Source organism: Micromys minutus (genome assembly GCF_963924665.1).
Source record: "Micromys minutus genome assembly, chromosome: 13".
Taxonomy (NCBI): Eukaryota; Metazoa; Chordata; class Mammalia; order Rodentia; family Muridae; genus Micromys; species Micromys minutus.
In genome coordinates this window covers 54,535,868-54,557,132 of record NC_137982.1, presented here as the reverse complement: position 1 = coordinate 54,557,132, position 21,265 = coordinate 54,535,868, and positions in this window count along the sequence as shown.

The following is a 21,265-nucleotide window of genomic DNA, read 5'->3' as shown; positions in this document are numbered from 1 at the left end:
TGGGTGCTCTTGTATTTGGAGCATATCTGTTAAGGATTGAGAGTTCCTCCTGACAGATTTCCCCTGTAATGAGTAAAAAGTGTCCTTCCTTATCTTTTTTGATAACTTTTGGTTGAAAATCTACTTTATTCGATATTATAATAACCACTCCAGCTTGCTTCTTGGGGCCATTTGCTTGGAAGGTTTTTTCCAGACCTTTTATTCTGAGATAGTGTCTGTCTTTGTCTCTGAGATGAGTTTCCTGTATGCAGCAAAATGCTGGATTCTGTTTATGTATCCAGTCTGATAGCCTATATTTTTTTATTGGAGAATTGAGTCCATTTATGTTGAGATATTAAGGAATAGTGGTTGCTGTTTCCTGCTATTTTTGCTTTTAGAGGTAGAATTGTGGCTGTGTGTCTTTCTTCTTTTGGTTTTCTTGCTTAGGTATTTTCTTGTTTTTACTAGGATGTAGTTTCCCTCCTTGTATTGGGTTTTCAACCTATAATTCATTGTAGTGCTGGGTTTGTGTTGATATTGTGTAAATTTAGTTTTGTCCTGGAATATCTTGGTCTCTCCATCTATGGTGATTGTGAGTTTTGCTGGGTATAGCAGCTTGTGCTGGCACTTGTGCTCTCTTAGGGTCTGCATGATGTCTGTCCAGGCTCTTCTAGCTTTCATAGTCTCTGTTGAGAATCGGGTGTGATTCTGATTGGTCTGCCTTCATATGTTACATGCCATTTTTCCCTTACTGCTTTTAGTATTCTTTCTTTGCTTTGGGCACTTGGCGTTTTGACTATCATGTGTCAGGAGGAATTTCTTTTCAGGTCCACTGTATTTGGAGTTCTGTAAGCTTGTTTTATGCTTATGGTCATCTCATTCTTAAGGGTAGGAAAGTTTTCTTCTACAATTTTGTTGAAGATATTTACTGTGCCTCTTAGTTGATATTCTTAGCCCTCTTCTATTCCTTATTATCCTTAGGTTTGGTCTTCTCATTGTGTCCTGGATCTCCTGGACATTTTGTGTTAGGAGATTTTGTCTTTTGCATTTTTTTTTGCCTGTTTCGTCTATGTTTTCAATGTTGTGTTTGGTCCCTGAGATTCCCTCTTCCGTCTCTTGTAGTCTGTTGGAAATGCTTGCATCTGTGACTCTTGATATCTTTTTTAGGTTTTCTACCTCCAGGGTTGTTTCTTTGGTGTTTTCTTTATTGTTTCCATTTCCGTTTTAAATTCCTTCTTTCATTCCTTCATCTCTTTGGTTCTGTTTTCTCCTAGTTCTTTGAGTGTTTTTTTTGTGTTTCCTCTTTAAAGGCTTCTAAACCTTTTTGCTTTTCCTCCTGTTCTTGTTTAAGGATCTCTATCATCATTTTGAGGTATGATTTCTGGTCTGAGTCTTCTTTTTCTGTAGTGTTTGGCATTCTGCTGTTTGCTGTGATAGGAGAGCTGGGTTCTGGTGTTGCCAGGTTTTCTTGGCTGCTCTGGGGTACGTTCTTTTGCTTTCCTCTCGCCATCTTGTTGTCTGTGTTTATACATGGTCTTGTTGTCAATGATTGTTTCTTGTCTCTTCCTAGTACTGGCCTGTGTCTTGGATCTCTGGTGTTCCTGGTGGCAGATGGCCTGAGCACCTGTTCTGCATGCACGAGCCGCGGGCTGGAAACAGACACCCTAAGGTAGAGTTCCTGCTCCTCTGAACCAATCAGGGGGTTGGCACACTTATGAGCGCTCAGCACAGACCTCTCTGCTCCCTGGCTTCTTGGTGCAATGTCTCACTAGGCCTGTGTTCCTGGATCTCCACTGTTCCTGGTGGCAGATGGTCTGAGCGCCTGTTCAGGCCTGTGTTCCACGATCTCTCCTCGGGACGTGTTCTTTTTCTTTCTTTTTTTTTTTTTTAAGGTTTAGTTGTGCAGGTACACTGCTTAGGGCAGTAATGGATACATGTCAGTACTTGTATTTTTCATGTTAAAGGATGTAACTCAAGCTCACTTGTAACAATCGGTATTACATTTGGCTCAGTGTGAGTTTTCTTTCCACACTCTATTGTAAGGATTAAGTCCTACTTTTTAATGTAGATCAACAGTCCTAATGGATTTTCAAGATCAGACTCTTCAGTGTATTACCTCTGAGTAAAGATACTTTGAAGTCTTTATAAAAGGTGTGTTACAATTTAAACAGTGTCCCATTCTTTCTTTCCATATATGCTGATTAGCATAATGCATTAGCCTGAGCTGTTAGCTGTTTATTACCCTGGCAGGGATAAATTCACCACATTTTAAAGCTTGCCTTAGGGAGAAAAGTATAAACATATAGCCAAGGGTGTTCAGAGTGCATAGTTTACATATTCCAGGTAGAACTGTGAGGCTAGTGCAGCAGCTCCAACCAGCTCTGTGAGGAGCTCTCTTAGGGGAGCGGGAATAGAGCCGGTCCCACCACGCACAGTGATGTATAATAAGGTTTAGGTGCTTGACTCAGGGTGAGTTAAAGCTTTTCCTTATATGAAAACCACAGATACAGCAATGATAAAGTTTTTGCTTGTCCTAATGTTTTTGTTCAGAGAATGCCTCCTTTTTCTCTAATGTCTCAATCACCAGAAAATCTTATTCATAAACAATGATTATATAGACTTAAATTTTGAGCAACTTTGTATTTGTAAATGTAAAGGCAAAATGGCACTTTAGAATGCAAAGAAAAAAAATCTGGTTATATTGGCTCATGGTGTGCCCTTTGCTCATAATAACCAAGTCAGCTTCCCAGAGTTTCCAGTTTATCCATAAATGATCTTTCACAGTCTTGTTTGTGGTAATCCATCTGCTGTGGTGACTTTCACTCCCCTCCGCACCGGTATAGTGGTATGTGTTGAAAATCTGATTTAATATGCTCAGAATTATTACCCTCGTATGGAAAACTAAGAATAAAAGAGTAGGCAAATTAGAGCATTACCTGTTAGTATTTGTGGACAAGTTTCTAATGTTACTAGTGGTAAACTTAGAACATTCATTTGTCAGGAGCCACCTAGGAGAGGAGGAGGATAGCAGATGACTGTCCTGGAGGTGACCACTGTTTGTGCATGGCCAGAGACAGGGAACTCTGAATTGCAAGGCCTTCCTAAATCTCATCTCAGGATTGATTCTTGTTGGTGATATGCCTTTCCTGGCATTATTAAATTAGTGTGATAATTCCTGGGCATCAGTCAACCTTACTGCACAGATCTTTCTGCTGATCAACCAAAATATACTTTCTTGTTGTAATGCTATATAAATACATTAATTTTTCTCAGTTTCATAATTTCTAATGATTCTATAGAATCACTAAATCTATACATGTAATTTTGAACCCTCTATAGAAAAAACCTGCAATTAGAGCCATATAAACTTTTATGTGCCATGGGCCAATTGCACTAGGATAGAAAGGAGGCTTGGAACAAATGTTTCCGAACAGGGAAAACATTCTTTCTAGGCTAGCTGTGAAACCGTTCTGATAACTAAGGCCATGAACTGGGAAAGGGAAATTTATTGTAGGTACAATGACAGAGGAAACAATATAGACTGGATTTATCTATACAGAACTTGCTTCCTGACAAAACCATGCTGACTTATGACATAAGAATTATTGTTGTAAACATTTAATGAACTTGTGGAGATAGTGACAAATACTGAATGTTTAATTAGATAAATAGTCGTAATGGAAACATTTCTGCTGAGCATTTAATTTATGATGAACTTTTGGAATGTAAAGATGCTTGGAAAACTTTGATCTATTCTGAAAAAGTATAAATACTAAGAACAACAATACAGGATCAGCTTTTGTCTTACAAGGCTTCTTCCATTCAGCAATAAAAAGGAAGAAGCTTTTTGTTTCTCTGGGCAATAAAAGCTGGAGCTTACTTTTTATAAGAAGGAATGAGTTCTTTCTGTCCTGGTTCTTGCTCAATGAAAGTTGCTTGTGGGGCCTTTTGTCCCATCCACCATATGTATGCATACACACACTCATATATGTATATGTATACATATATATGTATACAGACACATATATACATATATATATGCATATGCTAAGTATAGGTATGTGCATGTAATTATGCATGAATACTTGTGGAGTGGATGAGACAGGTAGTTGGGGCTGACCAAAATATGTATATGTATGAATGTATCTGCTTGTGTAAACAGTTTTATTTCTGCTCACATGACTTTCTTTTCCTATTTCACAAAGAGCCAATAAGGTCCAGGCCTCCTTGCCAGCAGGATTACCAAATTATACAATTACCAAATGTATATCTGTCTGTCTATCTGTCTATACATATGCATATGTCAAAGTTAAAAGAGTGCAGAGTTTTTCTGGGTATTCTTGCCAGCCCCAGATAACTAGTTTGTTCTATCAATACATTACCGACACTATCAATGGGTCTGTTATCAGCATGGACCCCAATTGCCAATTCTTCTCCCCATCCTCTGCCTTTCCAGGGAGAGAACTTGTTCCAGGCAGGTTCTCAGCATTAATTGTATTTTCTTTAGTAGAAAATAGAAGTTATGTGCTAAGTCAAGGAATAAGAGTTGGAAAATTTGAAAAACTGTCAACTATACACATTCTTGTCAAAAATTACTGAGAGGGGAAAAGTACAACTGTGCCTTTACGTAAGAAAAAGTGATATAAGCTAACATCCACTGAGACTGAAAAGACATAAGCTAACATCCGCTAAGACTGAAAAGATATAAGCTAACATCCACTAAGACTGAAAAGTGATATAAGCTAACATCCGCTAAGACTGAAAAGAATTCTTAGGGGTCAATCACATTCTAGCAGCTGGATAAACTACTCACTTTTGAGATAAATACACACAAGTAAACTTGAATACAAAATAGGAATCCAAGCCAACCACCACAATAGAATCAGTAAAGTCTCACTCAGTAAAGTCTCACGAGCGAACCATGTCTAGATGGCCCCAGAGACATTTTTTTCCCCTAACTTCCAAGAAACTGTTTCTGACATCTTTATTGTGGCTAAATACAGGTATTCTTATCAGGGCCTATAAGAAAGTGAAAGGTATAACACGGGAAAAGCTAATAAAACTAGTATTAGTTTTATACCAATCTTAATGACTCTAATGTACCTTAGTAAGATGTCAGTCTCATTTCTACCCAGTATACTCAGATCCCCACCTATATATTCACAAATAAGTTTCAACATATTATACGGAAAGAGTTAAAATTTTAAGTTGGCTTCACTAACCCTGCCTTGAGGACAAGTATGTCTCAAGGCTGAGAACAAAAACCACAGACCACATGGTCTCCATAAGATCTGACTCTGCAGTCCTGCGGAAAAACAAGTATGAAGGTCAGCATGCCCCAAAACAGAGTGGCCTAAAGTTTAATTGTGTCCAAAATAGGCAGAGTGTACCAATTTGAATAAACCAATAGATTTGCTATGTGCTTGTTGCTAACTACCTATGAAATTTTCCCTATAAACATGTCCTCCTAATTGAGTTTGGGGTCGACTCCTCTATCTCCTGCGTGAGATACGTGTCATCCCCAGAGCTCTGATTTCCTAAATACAGCTCTTGCCTGATTGCATCAAGACTGGGCTCTTTGTGAGTTCTTGGGTTTGTGTTCTCTTGGTACTTGAGTGAGGGGCTTCCCCAATTCAGGGGTCTTTCAATATAAGCGAAAAAAATTCTGTTGTCCATGTACTTTATATTTATGGTAACTAGTAAAATCTGTACATGTATCTCTGTTCTTTAAATAAAGTTGTAAGAAAAAAAATATATCTCAAGCTGGTGACACATACCAAAGATGTAAAATGTTTCCAAAATTAACAGATTAGAAGGAATCACCTCTGTATCTATAGAAGTAATGGATAAATTCCCCAACAGTTGGGAGAGAAGCTTCTGACAAGTTAAGAGTTTAAAATGAATTTATGACTTGGAGTGTATCTCAAATATTCCAACAGCCAGCTTTTTATTAATGTATAAGCATCCTCAGTAAAATAAAATAAAATAAAGAGACAAAATGTCTTTGGTTTTCTTCTGGAGTAGAGGTCCTAGCCAGTGGGCAAGCAAGCAAAGGAGGACAGAGGTGAAAAGTGTCCACTTTGTCCTTCAGATGCTATGCAGAAAACCTAAACACATCTTTAGAACTGTGAGAATTCAGAAATGTAAGTTTTGACATGAGACAGCGTAAGAGACCAATAATATTATTATACAACATTTGGTAATACATAGTGTGCAAAACATGTGACTTGCACATAACTTGCAAGCTACTGATGGCTGAATGTGGCAGAGTTCGAGGTCCTGTGTGGAAGGACTGTAGGCAGGGATCAAGCGTCTGAACTCTCAGGCTCAACAGCCACAGGGGCAAAAAGAGACCTTTGTAGAAAAATTCATACAATGACACAAGAGAGGAAAAACTAAAAGAAAAAAATGGATATAAAATAAGAAAAGCATGTTTATATTATTAAAACATTTTCTATATATAGCTAACTCTAACCACACATAGCTGGATATAATTACAATCTACTAATTTTCTTCTTCTAAACGGAGACACTGCCTCTGATCAACACAGAAGGAAAACAGTTCTGTGAATGAGCACGTTCTTCCCTTCCTGCTGTAAAGACATTTGAAGTTACAGCAATTAGGGTTGTCTTTGAGGCTGGGGACATATCTCAGTGACAGAGTCGTTGCCTGATATGTGTGAGACACTAAGCTCAATCTTGTATTGCAGTAAACATTTAAAAACGGGCTCAGGCTTTCATCAGCCCCTGCGGTCTCACTCCACGGACACCTCTCTAGTGTGAAGCCGAGCACACGGACTCTGTCACGTGGTTCGCAAGCTGCACTCGCCACGGGGTTCCCTTCCCAGGTTGTTCGCTCTGCCCACCCCATTGCTTCTGTCCCAGAGGATATGACCAGTCCGGCATGTTTCATTTCTCCATTGCCCGGCACAAACATGATTCCAAAGCCCGGGAGCTTTTCAAGCAGGTTATATATTAAATTCTCAATCCACAAACCGTCTACATAGTGAGACTATATCCAATGGAAAAAGATACAAACTGCCCTTCTATATGAGATAAAATGACCTACAGAAACTCTTAAACACATTCATATCTACCTATCGCCAATTATGGCCTCCTGGATCCAGATCCTCCTTCTGGAGTTCCATCTTGATTCTCTGTCTTCTCTCCCTTTCTCCTCATCTTCCGGTTTCCTAGCCTTTCCCCTCCTACCTCTCCACTGTCCAGTCATGTATCACCTTAACATCAGTTTGCAATCCTGAGCACAGCTATTACTTTTATTAATGATGTATTTATTCTTCAAGAGCTTTGTACATACATATGAAATATTTTGATCACATTTACTTTCATCCAAACATTTTCCTGGAACTACAATCTGCTTCACAAAGATTTTAAAGGTGTTTAAAAATAAAAATCCAGACTCTCACCCAGTTATGACTTTTCTGCTTATGTTTTTGCACCTTGTATGAGGATCTTAGTTTATGTCCTAAACACCCATGAAAGAGCCACGTGAGGAAGCACACCTGGAATGCAAACAGGTGGACCCCCCAGCTTGCTGATTAGCTAGTCTAGACAGCCCAGGATTGTGGATTTTAGCAAGAGAGCCTCCTGTAAGATGAAGAGGGTGACTAAGGGAAACATCCGACCTGCATTTTCTACCTCCACATGCAGGCACACCTATGTACATATGCACCTGCAGTTTTCATGTGCACCTATAAAAACTTGTGTACACACGTGCATATAACACACACACACACACACACACACACACACACACACACACACACACACACACACCCCACACGGTTTTTCCTTCTTCAGAAGGATGAGGTATGTGTTGCACCATAGTAACTTTAAGAAAATTGTGGTTATTCAGTTATTTTCCTTTGATTAAAAAAAACCTTCATTATATATTTAATAGGTACAAGAAGTTTAGAAACTAAAACGTAAGAGCTTAGAAGTAAGTTGTAACACAAAATTGAAATGTTTGAAGTATCAGACAATCTATTGCTTATAAATTATGTAGACTGATGTCAACCCATGAATTGTAATTTGATGAATAGATTGTTTTTTTCTACATTCCGTCAGAAACTAAAGAAGTAATGTTCTGTTTTATGTAAAGTATGAGTGTAAGACGTGAGATGTTAATTTTCTTTCCTATCATTTGTTTTCTGAAGAGAACCATAAAATCAGCCTCAGAAGTTTTCCTTTAAAGTTATTCTCTGCACAAAAATATTTAAATATTTAATAAAAGTGAGTGTTATGTTTTGCAGATAAGCATAATTTCTAATGTATCACATGTTTTTACTTCTCTTTCTTTCTTTAGTATTTGTAAGCAAATACTGTTGGAGGCAGTGGAATTAGAGTCGTAGTTACATTTTCCAAAGATGATGTTCTTCCCAGTGTCTCTTTGACTGTCCAGATGAAAACTATGATCTGAATTCCACCTTACAGCAGTCAGAGTGGCTAAGATCAAAAAACTCAGGTGACACCAGATGCTGGCAAGGATGTGGAGAAAGAGGAACACTCCTCCATTGTTGGTGGGATTGCAGGTTGGTATGACCACTCAAGAAATCAGTCTGGGGGATCCTCAGGTAACTGGACATAGTACTACCTGAAGACCCAGCTATTCCATTCCTGGGCATATACCACAAAGATGCTCCAACCACATAACAAGAACACATGCTCCACCATGTTCATAGCAGCCTTATTTATAATAGCCAGAAACTGGAAAGAACCCAGATGTCTTTTAACAGAGGAATGGATACAGAAAATGTGGTACATTTGTACAGTGAAGTAATACTCAGCTATTAGAAATGATGATTTTATAAAATTCTTAGGCAAATGGATAGAACTAGAAAATGTCATCCTGAGTGAGGTAACATAATCACTAAAGAACACACATTGTATGCACTCACTGATAAGTGGATATTAGCCCCAAAGCTTGGAATACCTAAGATACAGTTCACAAACCACATGAAGCTCAAGAAGTTGGAAGACCAAAGAGTGGATGCTTCAGTCTTTCTTAAAAGCGAAACAAAATATTCACAGGAGGAAATACAGGGACCATGTGTGGAGCAGAGACTGAAGGAAAGGCCATCCAGAGACTGCCCAACCTGTGATCCATCCCACATACAAACACCAAACCAAGACAATATTGCTGATGCCAAGAAGTGCATGCTGACAGGTGTCTGATACAGCTGTCTCCTGAGAGGCTCTGCCAGAGCCTGGGAAATACATAGTCGAATGCTCTCAACCAACCATTGGACCACAAATGGGGTCCCCAATGGAAGAGTTAGAAAAGGGACTGAAGGGGTTTTCTTTTTATTTTTATAATTTTTATTAGATATTCTCTGTATTTACATTTCAAATGTTATTCCCTTTTTCCCCATCTCAAACCCCCTCCTTCCTCCCCTTGCTTTCATGAAGATGGTCCCTCTCTCAACCACCCACTCCCATCTCCATGCCTTGGTATTCCTCTACATTGGGAAAATAACCCTTCACTGGACCAAAGTCTTCTCCTCCCCTTGATGCCAGAGAATGCTATCCTCTGCTGCATATGCAACTGAAGCTATGGGTCTCTCCATGCAAACTCATTGGTTGGTGTTTTAGTTCCTGGGAACTCTGGGGGATTTGGCTGGTTGATAATGCTGTTCTTCCCATTAGGTTGCAAACCCTTTTAGCTTCTTTGGTCCTTTCTCTAGCTCCTCCATTGGGGTCTTCATGCTCATTTCTATGGTTAGCTGCAAGATTTCTCATCTGTGTTAGTATAGCTCTGGCAGAGTCTCTGAGGAGGCATCCACCTCAGGTTCCTGCCAGTAAGCACGTCTTGGCGTCAGCAATAGTGACTGGGTTTGGTGGCTGCGTATGGGATGGATCCCCAGGTGAGGCAGTCTCTGGATGATCTTTTCTTCAATCCCTGCTCCTATATTTGTCCCTATATTTCCTCTCATGAATATTTTGTTCTCCACTGAAAAGGTTTTTCAACCCCACAGCAAGAACAACAGTACCCACCAACCATACTCCCCAGAGCTCCCAGGGACTAAACCACCAACCAAAGAGTACACATGGAGGGACCCATGGCTCCAGCTGCATATGCAGCAGAGGATGGCCTTGGCCCTGTGAGGGCTCAAAGCCCCAGTGTAGGGGAATGCCAGGGCAGGGAGGTGGGCAGCACTCTCATAGAGGCAGGGGCAGGGGGATAGGATAGAGGATTTCAAAGGGGAAACCAGGAAAGGAAGGGGATAACATTTGAAATGTAAGTAGAGAAAATATCTAATACTAATACTAATACTACTAATAATGACAATAATAAAAAATGAAAAAATGTCATACATATCCATCTCTTTTCCCAGATGTGATATACATGTCATAAACACATTTTGAAGATACTGGGGGATGTCTCATCTGTCCTGGAGAACAGTGCACATCATTGCCCTTTGTGTTAAATTATTTATCTTATTTTAGCACTGTATATTCAGTTTGGTAGTAAGACAGGACCAGTTTCTGTGTCAAGAACCCAGCGTATCTTCGCTTTCCTTTGTGCTCAGAGTTTTAATGAAGATCTGCCACTGACATTCAGGTAACTGACTAAAATCACATTATAGCAGATGTAGGCCACATGACTTTCTGTTTTTTCAAGGCCAGTGGGATAATTCTGAATTCTTTTTTGCTACCATAAAGCCTTGTGTAGTTCAATTAAATGAGTGTTTTCACCACTTGCACCGGGTTATATGAGGTGTGTGCCTCAGGCGTAGGTTCTGGGAGCCATTTTAGAATTCTGTCTAACAAGTTACTATTGCTTAAGTCTTCTGTTAGCCTAACACTTACACCCCAAAATCCAAATATTTAAAACTTTCTCTCTTTTTTGCTTTACTGCCTAAACAATACAAAAAACTATATTTTGAAGGTATGTATGGATATTAGGAATTTCTGCTCTGAGTTTAATTTTGATAAGCACATGGCAAGTAGGTCACACGTCTTAAGAAAGATGAAACTTTTTCAGTACTTACAGAACTTAAAGTGTAGATAATGTTAACACTGAAAGTTATTTCAAGATCTTATATTCAAGTTATTTAAATTTGACTTAAAGAGTACTGCTAGTAAGGATTGTCATTTAAGAGTTAATTGATATTGTAAGATATTTTAGTAGAGACACATAGCAAATGAACTCTAAAATTTGGTAGAAAGTGATATTCAAAACAGGAAATTTTAAAACGTCATCATCATCATCATCATCATTTGATGTGCACATGTGTGTTTGTGCATGTGTATGTAGGTGTTTAAGTGCCTTCAGAAGCCAATGGAGGTGAACATCCCTGGAGCTAGGGTTACAGGCTGTAGTGAATCACATGATGTGGGTTCTGGAGCCTGAGCTTGTGGTTTCTAAAAGAGCAGTATATTTTCTCAACCACCAAACCATTCCTACATCCCATAAACTTGTTCTTAGAATAGATTTAAAAATTCTCTTATATTCGATAATATCCCTCCAAGGCAGCTTTAGTCATTGAAACATAACACCTCCAATCATATTTTTATTTCTTTTTTAAAAAAGAATGGATTAAAAACTTTATTCTCTGAAGTAAAGTCATTTCAGTCAATGATGAAGTTAGTCATGGCAATAAAAAACAGATGGATTAATAAAGTCTCCGTATTTTGTATTATTTCGTTAGCTGCAGAGCCCTGTGGGTCAACAGAAGAGAGACTTCAAAGAAAAGGCAATACAGAAATTTAGGTGCACATAGAGCAGTAGTGTGCCTTTCAGATCCAGTCCTGTAATGAGCTGGAAGTGCAGTGAGAGGAATGGGGCAGAAAGAAGAAGGAAAGAAACATGACATAACTTCAAACCCACATTTGCGGGCAGGTAGCGCAGGTACCAGTTCCTGTCAGTCTGGCTATGCTAGTGTGGTCACTAACCTGTGTCAGATTGTTGGCTCTGTACCAGCAGAGCGTGGGCAGCGTCTGGTCTCTGTCCTCTGTTCTTGCCTCCTCTCTTTCCCAGAAGAGATTTAAAGGGAAGTTCAGATAACTTTAGGGGATTCTCTTTAATATCAGCTTCAGCTGACAGATTTTTGTGGTTAGCCTTGGCAGGTTTCTTCAAGTGTGAGATCAATGAATAACAACTCCCAGTGCTCTTAAAAAGAAAACAAAAGCTTTGAGGAATACTCGTGGCAATGTTTTTCCTGAATTCTTCAAATTGTTCCTAATCAGAGTAAGTGAAACCGCATGGAAGTGAAGAATTTTGTAATTTAAATCAGTTGTGACTTAATACACTAATAATCAATTTCCATAATATACTTTTGCACTTATTGGGTTATGCTGTAATACAGATTGCAACTTTAATTCAAAATCTTGTTTAAATTAGTATTCATAGGAAAATGTCCATGAGGTCATGAGGATTTCAGAGTTACTCTTCTTTAAGTTGTTGTATTTATTTACATTCTAGTCATCCCCCCCATCTTGGTCCCCCTTCCACAGTTCCTGACCCCATTCCTCACTGTCCCTGACCTCAAGCTATCCTACAGAGTAATAGTGATAAAAGCCGCATGGTATCAGACATGTTGATCAATGGAACAGAATTGTAGAACCAGAATAAAACCACTCATGGACACTTGATCTTTGACAAAGAAGCCAAAAATATACAACAGAAAAAAGACAACATCTTTAATAAATGATGCTGGTGTAACTGGCTGTCTACATGTAGAAAAATGAAAATAGACCCATATTTGTCACTCTGCACAAAGCTCAAGTTCAAGTGAATCTAATAGAAGAGAAATTGGGAAAAAGCCTTGAAATCATTGGCACAGGAGGAAATTTCCTAAGCAGAACTCCAATGGCTCATGCTCTAAGTACAAGAACTGATAAATGAGACCTCATGACACTGGGAAAGCTTCTGTAAGGACATAGTCAATAGGACAAATCCACAACCTACAGATTGGGAAAAAATTTTTACCAACCCCACATCTGATAGCAGGCTTACATCCAAAATATATGAAGAGCTCAGGGAGCTAACCACCAACCCCCCCCCCCAAAAAAAACCCACCTAATCAAAAAATGGTGTATAGAACCACCCAACAGAGGAATCTCGAATGGCTGAGAAGCACCTAAGGAAAATTTCAAGGTCCTTAGTGATCAGGGCAATGTAAATCAAAACGACATTGAGATTCCATCTTACACCAATCAGAATTGCTACGATCAAAACCTCAGGTGATAGTACATGTTGGAGAGTGTGGAAAAAGAAAAATACTCCTCTATTGCTGGTGGGATTGCAAACTGCTAAAACCACTCTGGAGATAAATCTGTAGATTCCTTAGAACACTGGAAATAGATCTACCTGAAGATGCAGCTATACCACTTTTCGGCATATAAACAAAAGATGCCACACCGTGCCAGAGCATCTCACTATTACGTTCATAGTGGCCTTGTTTGTTACAGCCAAAAGCTTGAAACAACCCAGATGTTCCACAACAGAAGAATGGGCACAGGACAGAATGAGTACCATAAACTCTGAGGTATAAGTGAGGTGGTTAGTTAAGAGGACAGTCAGAGCGATGGAACTTTCCACTCGGAGTTACAGATGGCCGAGAAGACGGTGCTGAGGGTAAAGTGCTTGCTCAGGTCTGTGGGCTGGAGTTTGGAGCCCCAGTGCTCGTGTTCAAACCTGCGCATGGCTTGTATGCACCGTCCTGGCGAATGTGTCGGGGGAGGGGGGAGTACTTTTGTTCTGTCAGCGTAGCCAGCCTTGGGTAGCAGGTTCATGGCGAGACTGTCTCAAAAAGTGAGGTGGGTAGAGATGGAGAAAGATGTCTGATGTCAGTTTTGTACCTGTATGCACTCACCTTCACTCCACATACTTGTGTACACATATTCATTACACTCCACATAATGTCTCAGAAAACTGTAAAAATCAAACCCAGGAGACAAAAAGAAACAATAAAAACGAAAAGAAAAATTAAAAAATTCGTATGACTAGCTAATATTGAAAAACCTTTAGATAAAGCACCTAAAAGAAAGAGGAGACTCCAGTTAATAAAATTGAAAATGAAGGGGAAAATCCTAATTCAATCTAGGGATACATTAGGGAATACTTTGAAAATTTATGTTAAAAAAACCTAGACAATCTGGGGAAACTGGATATGTTATTAGACACATATACCATATTGTAGCTAAATGAAAACATACACAATTTTAATGAATCTGCAATAAACAATGAAATTGAAATAGTAATAAAAAGATTCCTAACAAAAGCTCATGGTTGATAAATTTAAGTAAGCAGTGACACCAAAACTTCTCAACTAATTCCATGAAATAGAAAGGGAAGGAATGCCACGAAACCAGTTTTACAAAGCCAGTCGTATCCTGATACCAAAGCCAGGTAAGGCCTCAACCGGACGCCAATATTCCCAATGAATATAAATACAAAGATCTCAACAGACACGCTTGCCTTTGCTGCAGCTGCTGAACCACTGGTGACATCCTCCTGTAGCCGATCCTATCTGCTCACAGCACAGTCTACCCATTACGCAGGCCAACAGGGAGCATGCTTTCCACCCGTCCATCTGAACCAATTAGCCACTTGCTGGCCAGCTGAGACCATGACATCACCAGCATCCAGGTGAAATCTAGGAGCCTCCTTAAAACTGAAGACTTCTTGCCTTCTGTGACTCACCCAGTGTGGAGAGATCCCAGGAAACATTGTTTCTCTTACTGTCTCCTACCCTCAGGGGGTTTCAGAGGTTCCAGGACATCTCTACAGCAAGTGCTTCTGCTGGCCCGTTGAAGATCATCCTTACAGTGTGGGAAGCCAAATTCGCCATTACAAGATGGCGCCAGAGCTGACTGGGTGTAGGCCCTGCAGCCGGTAAACGACCTAAAGTGCGCATGCGCTATCAGCTTGATGACGCGCCACAGCTCGAGCCAGAGCATGCAAAATAGGGTCTGAGACACTCACCAATCAGAGAGGAACACGCCCTACCTAGGCCTATTTAAGCAGCACCAGTTCCTGGGCTCGGGGTCCTTTCGCCTCTGCAATCAAACCCCACAATAAACGTCTGCAGAAGAATCCTGTTGTTGCACGTCTTTCTTGCTGGCGAGACCGACGACCGCGACACTTACGCACACTTCCACCATCCCAGTTTCAGCCACGGGACCTGATTTCCACCAAGGAAGATGTTTTAAATGCTTCCCTGAATCAGATGTCACCCCTTGTCCACCTCTATCCATTCCCATTGTTATGCCTTTAGGTACAGGTTCCAGTTGTCCTGGAGCTCTGTGCTGCCTGTTCGTTTCATTGTACACAGTGAACTTCAGACTAGCTTGCCTTGCTTAACCTTGCTTCTCTTCATAAATGGCCGCAAGTGCCACCCCCAGCAGTCACATAAGAGATGACATCATAAAGTTCACTGCCCAACAAAGACAACAGCCAGGCAATGCATCTTCCTACCATTGTGTCCTGTTCATTAACTCTGCAAGCCTTCCTTTGTCTTAGACCATTTTCTTGCACACATCCTTAAATACTCAACCTAAGTTTTAGTGTCTTTATTGAAACAAAGCAAAACAAAACCAAAACAAATCCTTGCAGTAATAGCAAAAATGGAAGAGAGTGAGGCTGTCTTAGAAATACTGGCAGCACAATATTGATTCAATTTCTAGTGTAAAGACTGAAGTTTATGGGACACTGTTCAAATAGGGGGGAGGAAAGAGGGGAGCCAGATATAACTGGTCTTATTCTTTGTAAGAACTTTGCAAGATTTGTAAGACTCATTTAGACCTTGTATAAAAATTGTCCACAACGCCATCCTTGTAGGTCTGTGGAGCAGAGAAGGGATTATCTTTAGACTGTTTTCTGGTCTCTTTGTTGTCAAATTTAAGTTGCTAGTTTTCTTCTGTTAGTCATTGCCTAAAATATTAGACTGAAATGTTGGATTAGCACAAGCATGTTATGTTGACAGCTGAGGACAGGTTTGAGGAAAGGACCTTTTTCCAAACACGGTTTGTGAGCTATGAAGTGGATGAATCCGCAGCTCACAAGATTTAAAGGTACAGAGAAAAGATCCTAAGCAACGCCAGCAGTTCGGATTCCACGGGTGGGGTGTCTAAACATAAATCTTTAAAATCTTCAACCTGCAAAGAACTCCTACATGTGACAGGATGCTTTAATCAAGGGAAAAGCATAGGATTCTGCATCTAGAATTATTTATGACAAAACAAATCAAATTATTTTGATACTTTAGAGATGGAAGATGGTTTTTGTACCTCGTCTGTCTGGGTAATTTGATGTTAGCATGCCATGGTATTTCAAATGCTTCTGCTAGAAGAACAAAATTAAAATGGGGTAAGACCATCATAGTAGAGACTTTGAAGTAAACTTCCAGAGAGAAGATGCTAATTATCACTGTAAATTTATAATACTGACCAAAGAGTTTTGTTCTCAAAATGTATACCATCAAGAACATTCACTATTGAGAGTAACTAGGGTATTTTAAAATATATTTCAAGCAAAGAGGGTAATAATTTATATGTTGGGCAAGTGCCCAAATAGATACATACTTAATCTCTGTGCTATAGAAAAAGAAATAGGACTCATACATTCAAAGAAACTGACCATTCACACCTCTGCTGCTTCACTCCAATCAGCACACAGATAGAACTCCTGTCTTAAGAAAAGTGGTTTAAGAATGGCTTCACTGTGGGTATAATTGACAAGCAGATACTAGCCCCAAAAGCTCGGGATACCCAAGAAACAATTCACAGGCCTTATGAAGCTCAAAAAAGAAGGAAGACCAGAATGTGGATGCCTCAGTTCTTCTTAGAAGGGAGAACAAAACACTAACAGAAGGAAATACAGGGACAAATAGAGGAGCAGGGATCATCCAGAAGTTGCCTCACCTGGAGATCCACCCCATACGCAGCCACCAAACTCAAGTGCCATTGCTGATTCCAAGAAGTACTTACTGGCAGGAGCCTGATATGGATGCTTCCTCAGAGGCTTTGACAGAGTCATACAGATACAGAGGAGGATACTTGCAGCTAACCATCAGACTGAACATGAGGACCCCATCGAAGGAGCTAGAGAAAGGACTGAAGGAGCTGAAAGGGTTGCAACCTCATGGGAAAAACAACATTATCAACCAACCAAACCCGCCACAGATCCCAGGGACTAAAATATCAACCAGTGAGTGAGTATGTATGGAGAGACCCACGTCTTCAGTTGCATATGTAGCAGTAGATGGTATTGTCTGGGAGGAGAGGCCTTTGGTCCAGTGAAGATTCCATTTCCCATTGCAGGGGAATGCCAAGGCACTGAGGTGGGAGAGGGTGGTTGGGAGAGGGAGCACCTTCATGGAGGCAAGGGGAGGGGAGAGGTAAGTGGGGGGAAAGGGGATAACATCTGAAATGTAAATACATGTAAATACAGAGAATATCCAATAAAAATGAAAAAAATACAAACAAGCACTTGAAATACTACGTACTCCAAAAATCAAATCAAAACAAAACAAAACACCAAAAATAACAAACAAACAAATCCCAGAACTTCATTTTGATCCACCTTTTCTCAGTTCATCCAAATAAAGGGCTGTGAGGCTCAGAAGATAGCAGAACATAAAGAGCTGTTGAGCTCAGATCATGGCCGAGCACTTGGGAACTGTTTGCCGCCATGGGTCACAAGTCTAACTCCGCCTATGACCCCCCCCTCAAATACAACTGAGCGGGACCTGAGTCAGCAGAATTAATATAGTGAAAATGGCCATGTCCTAAAGGTGAGCAACAGATTCTGTATAATTACCCTCAAAATTTTAGTGATGTTCTTTACAAAAACCAGAGAAGCCTAAAATTCTCCTGGAAGCAGAGAGGAGGGTGAGGAGCCGACACAGTTTGTGAGAGTTTTTGATGACTTGCCCCATGTGACGCATTCAGAACATTTCAATGAGGACAGTCAAGAGGGGGCTGGCCTCTGAGCACGTGCATATAGAGAACATATTTTAAAAGCACACACATTTACAAATTTAAAAGAAAAATAAAGAATACAAATGGAATGAATAAATAAAAACATATAATTTGCTTGACCTTGTTAAAAATCAGAGAAATCAATGTGAAGCCACGGAGGAGTTAGCACTTTACTTTGCTTCACAGTTTTAAAAATGCTACATGAGAGTTTACAAGCACTGGAGGTGATTTGGAGACCTGAGATTCTCCTTTCCAAATGTGAATTATTTTAGTTATATTTGTTGTACATTTTTTTCATTTTGGTATTTTTTTAAATTCTTATTAATAGCTTTTGATGAATGTAAATTCTTAATTTTAATATAGTTTAATTATAAACCATTTTTCTGGTTAATGATTTTGTAATATTATTTTAAAAGACTTTCAACATTCCAAATCACAATATTTATTGTCCTATATTACTTTCCAAGAGTGTTATTAATTTTTCTCTTACATATATATGAGAAATCCAGTTGCACTATTTTCTATGAGTTCAATTATCTTTTTCCTCTCTTATTAATGTGCAGTTATAAGTGACAGCTACACTTATCTGTAATTGATTTTATGTGTGTTTAGTGATGTGTACATTTGGAAAAATAAAAACCTTTACTCACTAGGTGATAAATATTTTTGTTATCTGATTTCTTATGCTTAAATCCTTAAACACTGCAATGCAATAATATTAGGAGACAATTAGATTGTGAAGGTGTATTCTTCATAAGTAAGGCCTATATGCATACATGAGACCCGAGAGCCTCCTAAGCTCTCTTACCGTCTGAGCACATAAACAGAGGAATCCTCTATGAATGTGAAGAAAGCTTTTTCCAGATGCTGAATCTTCCAGTACCTCGATGCCATACTAAAGAACACCAGGTCTGTGGTAATACTCAAAGAAAGAAAAACTTTAAAAACATTTAAAAACTGTGTGTATATGTGTGTATATTGCACACATATGTTCTTAAGAAGGCTAGAAATGAACCCTGAGTGCTGTTTCTTATCTACTGTGCACATAGATTTTGGAAAGAAGGTCTCTTACCTGCCTAAAAATTGCCAGGTTGAATAGTCAGGCTGATAAACAAACCCCGGTGATTCTATATAGCTCAGTCTCCCCGGAAACCCCGGTGATTCTATATAGCCCAGTCTCCCCGGAAACCCCGGTGATTCTATATAGCCCAGTCTCCCCGGAAATCCCGGTGATTCTATATAGCCCAGTCTCCCCGGAAATCCCGGTGATTCTATATAGCCCAGTCTCCCCCGCACTGCGGTTACAGGTGTGTGTCACTGAGCCCAGGTGTTTTTAACATTGTGTTCTGGGATCAAACTCAAGTCCCCACGTTTGTATTGTAAGTACCGTTGTCTTCCCAGCCCCTGACTTGTTTTTGCTTTGATTACTTTTAAGCTCTTATTTTGCTAAATTTTTATTTCAAAATACTAAGTAGATATTTATTTCTTTTCCCCTTTGGGAGAAAAATCTTAAAATGGCCCGTTGCTTTTAAGTCTTGGACCTGCGGACACTCGGTTCTTAGTTGGTGGGTGGAGCCGTTTGGAGGATTAGGAGGTATGAGATTTTTAAGGAAGATATGACTCTGAGGGAGGGTTGCTCTCTGCTCCAGCCTCCCACATCTATACCCTTGCCCTATTACAATCTTTAACCCTCTGGAACGGCAAGCCCAATTAAAAACTTTCTTTTACAAGTTTCCTAGGTCATGGTGTTTTATCAAAGCGACATGGAAGTAACTAAAGAGGAAATAGTTTAACATCCACGCTTTGAATAAATCTTGGTTGTTTTCTCTTTACCCGTTGCTTTTCTTTCACTGTGTGACATGTTCTTTGGCTCTGGTGGAGTCTCTGTTCAATAGCCTTGACTTATTGTTTAGCATCATCCAAACTTTCTTCAAGATTTTTATAACTTTATATCATTTTTAAATTGGATATTTTATGTATTTACATTTCAAATGTTTCCCTCTCCCATCAGCTTTCCCCCTTTCCTTGCCTCCATGAAGATGCTCCCACTCCCGCCCACTCAGTCTCACCTCACCGCCCTGGCATCCCCGACACTGGGGAAATGAGCCTTCACAGGACTTTATATCTTAATAAAAATTTTAAACTGGTTTCCTTTTCAAACCAAATAATATGATTAGTTCAAGCACTAAATTTCTAATATTTACTATATTTATTTCTGGATTCTAATGTCCCTTTTATATATCAGTAACCCTTTCTTTATAAACTTATAATTTTCTTTCAGTACATTAAGTATATCTATTTTACAATTCTATTATATACAGTAACTCCATAGTTTTTGGATTTTTTTTCATATTTTTTTCATACGATATATTCTAATCCTGGTTTTCCATTTTCAAGTGGTTATTTTAAGATAGCTTCTGGGTTGGAGGGATGGCTTGTGTCTACTTCCTCACACAGTGCTGGGACACCATGTGACTTAGACCTCTGCAGGCCCTTTGCATGCTGCTGCAATCGTCTCCTTGAGTTCATATATGTGTTGTTCCCAACGTGTTTAAAGGGCCTTGTTCCCTTCATGTCCTCAGTCTCTCTTGGCTCTTACAGTTTTTCTTCTCCTTTTCTCTATCTCTAGAATACAGTTCCTAATAGTGCCACTCATATTCCAAGCATATTCAAACCACCACACCCATAATACCTTTCTCAAAGGTATTTTTTAAGAAATTAATTGAGAGTGTAGAGTTTATTCTCTCATTGTTTCTGGATCTGTTTCTATTTCTGTCTCTTTTTGTATTTTTGTTTTATTATCTGTTATCTATCTATCTATCTATCATCTATCATTCTTAGGTTGTGTTTTTATCTATTTACCACCTATCAATCATTTATTAGTGTATATCAATCATCTATGTAGCTCTTCAGATTTATCAATATATCAAATATCTTCGTGTGTATTGTTCTCACTGATCTTCCCTATTTGTTTGTGAATTAGTTTCTATTTCCCGAAATTGCTACTTAAAAAAAATCTTGCTGAACAATATTAGAGTTCTAGTTTTAATGTATGATAAATAAATTGTCGGCAGGGATGATAACAGTACAGAGGAGGAAAGGATTACTCCTAGTAAATATTGTCAGGAACCTTAAATAACCACATGCCAAAGAATCAAAACTGAGTTTTTATTTTAGATCATATCCAAACACAAACTCAAAGTGGATTAACATTTAATTGTAAGAAATGCAAGACCCGAGACTGTAAAATTCCCAGGAGAAAATATTGAGAGTACTTGTCTCAAAAATAAAAGCTGCTAGAACTGTTTAAAGCCAGAAATCTTCTGCACAATGAAGGGAAT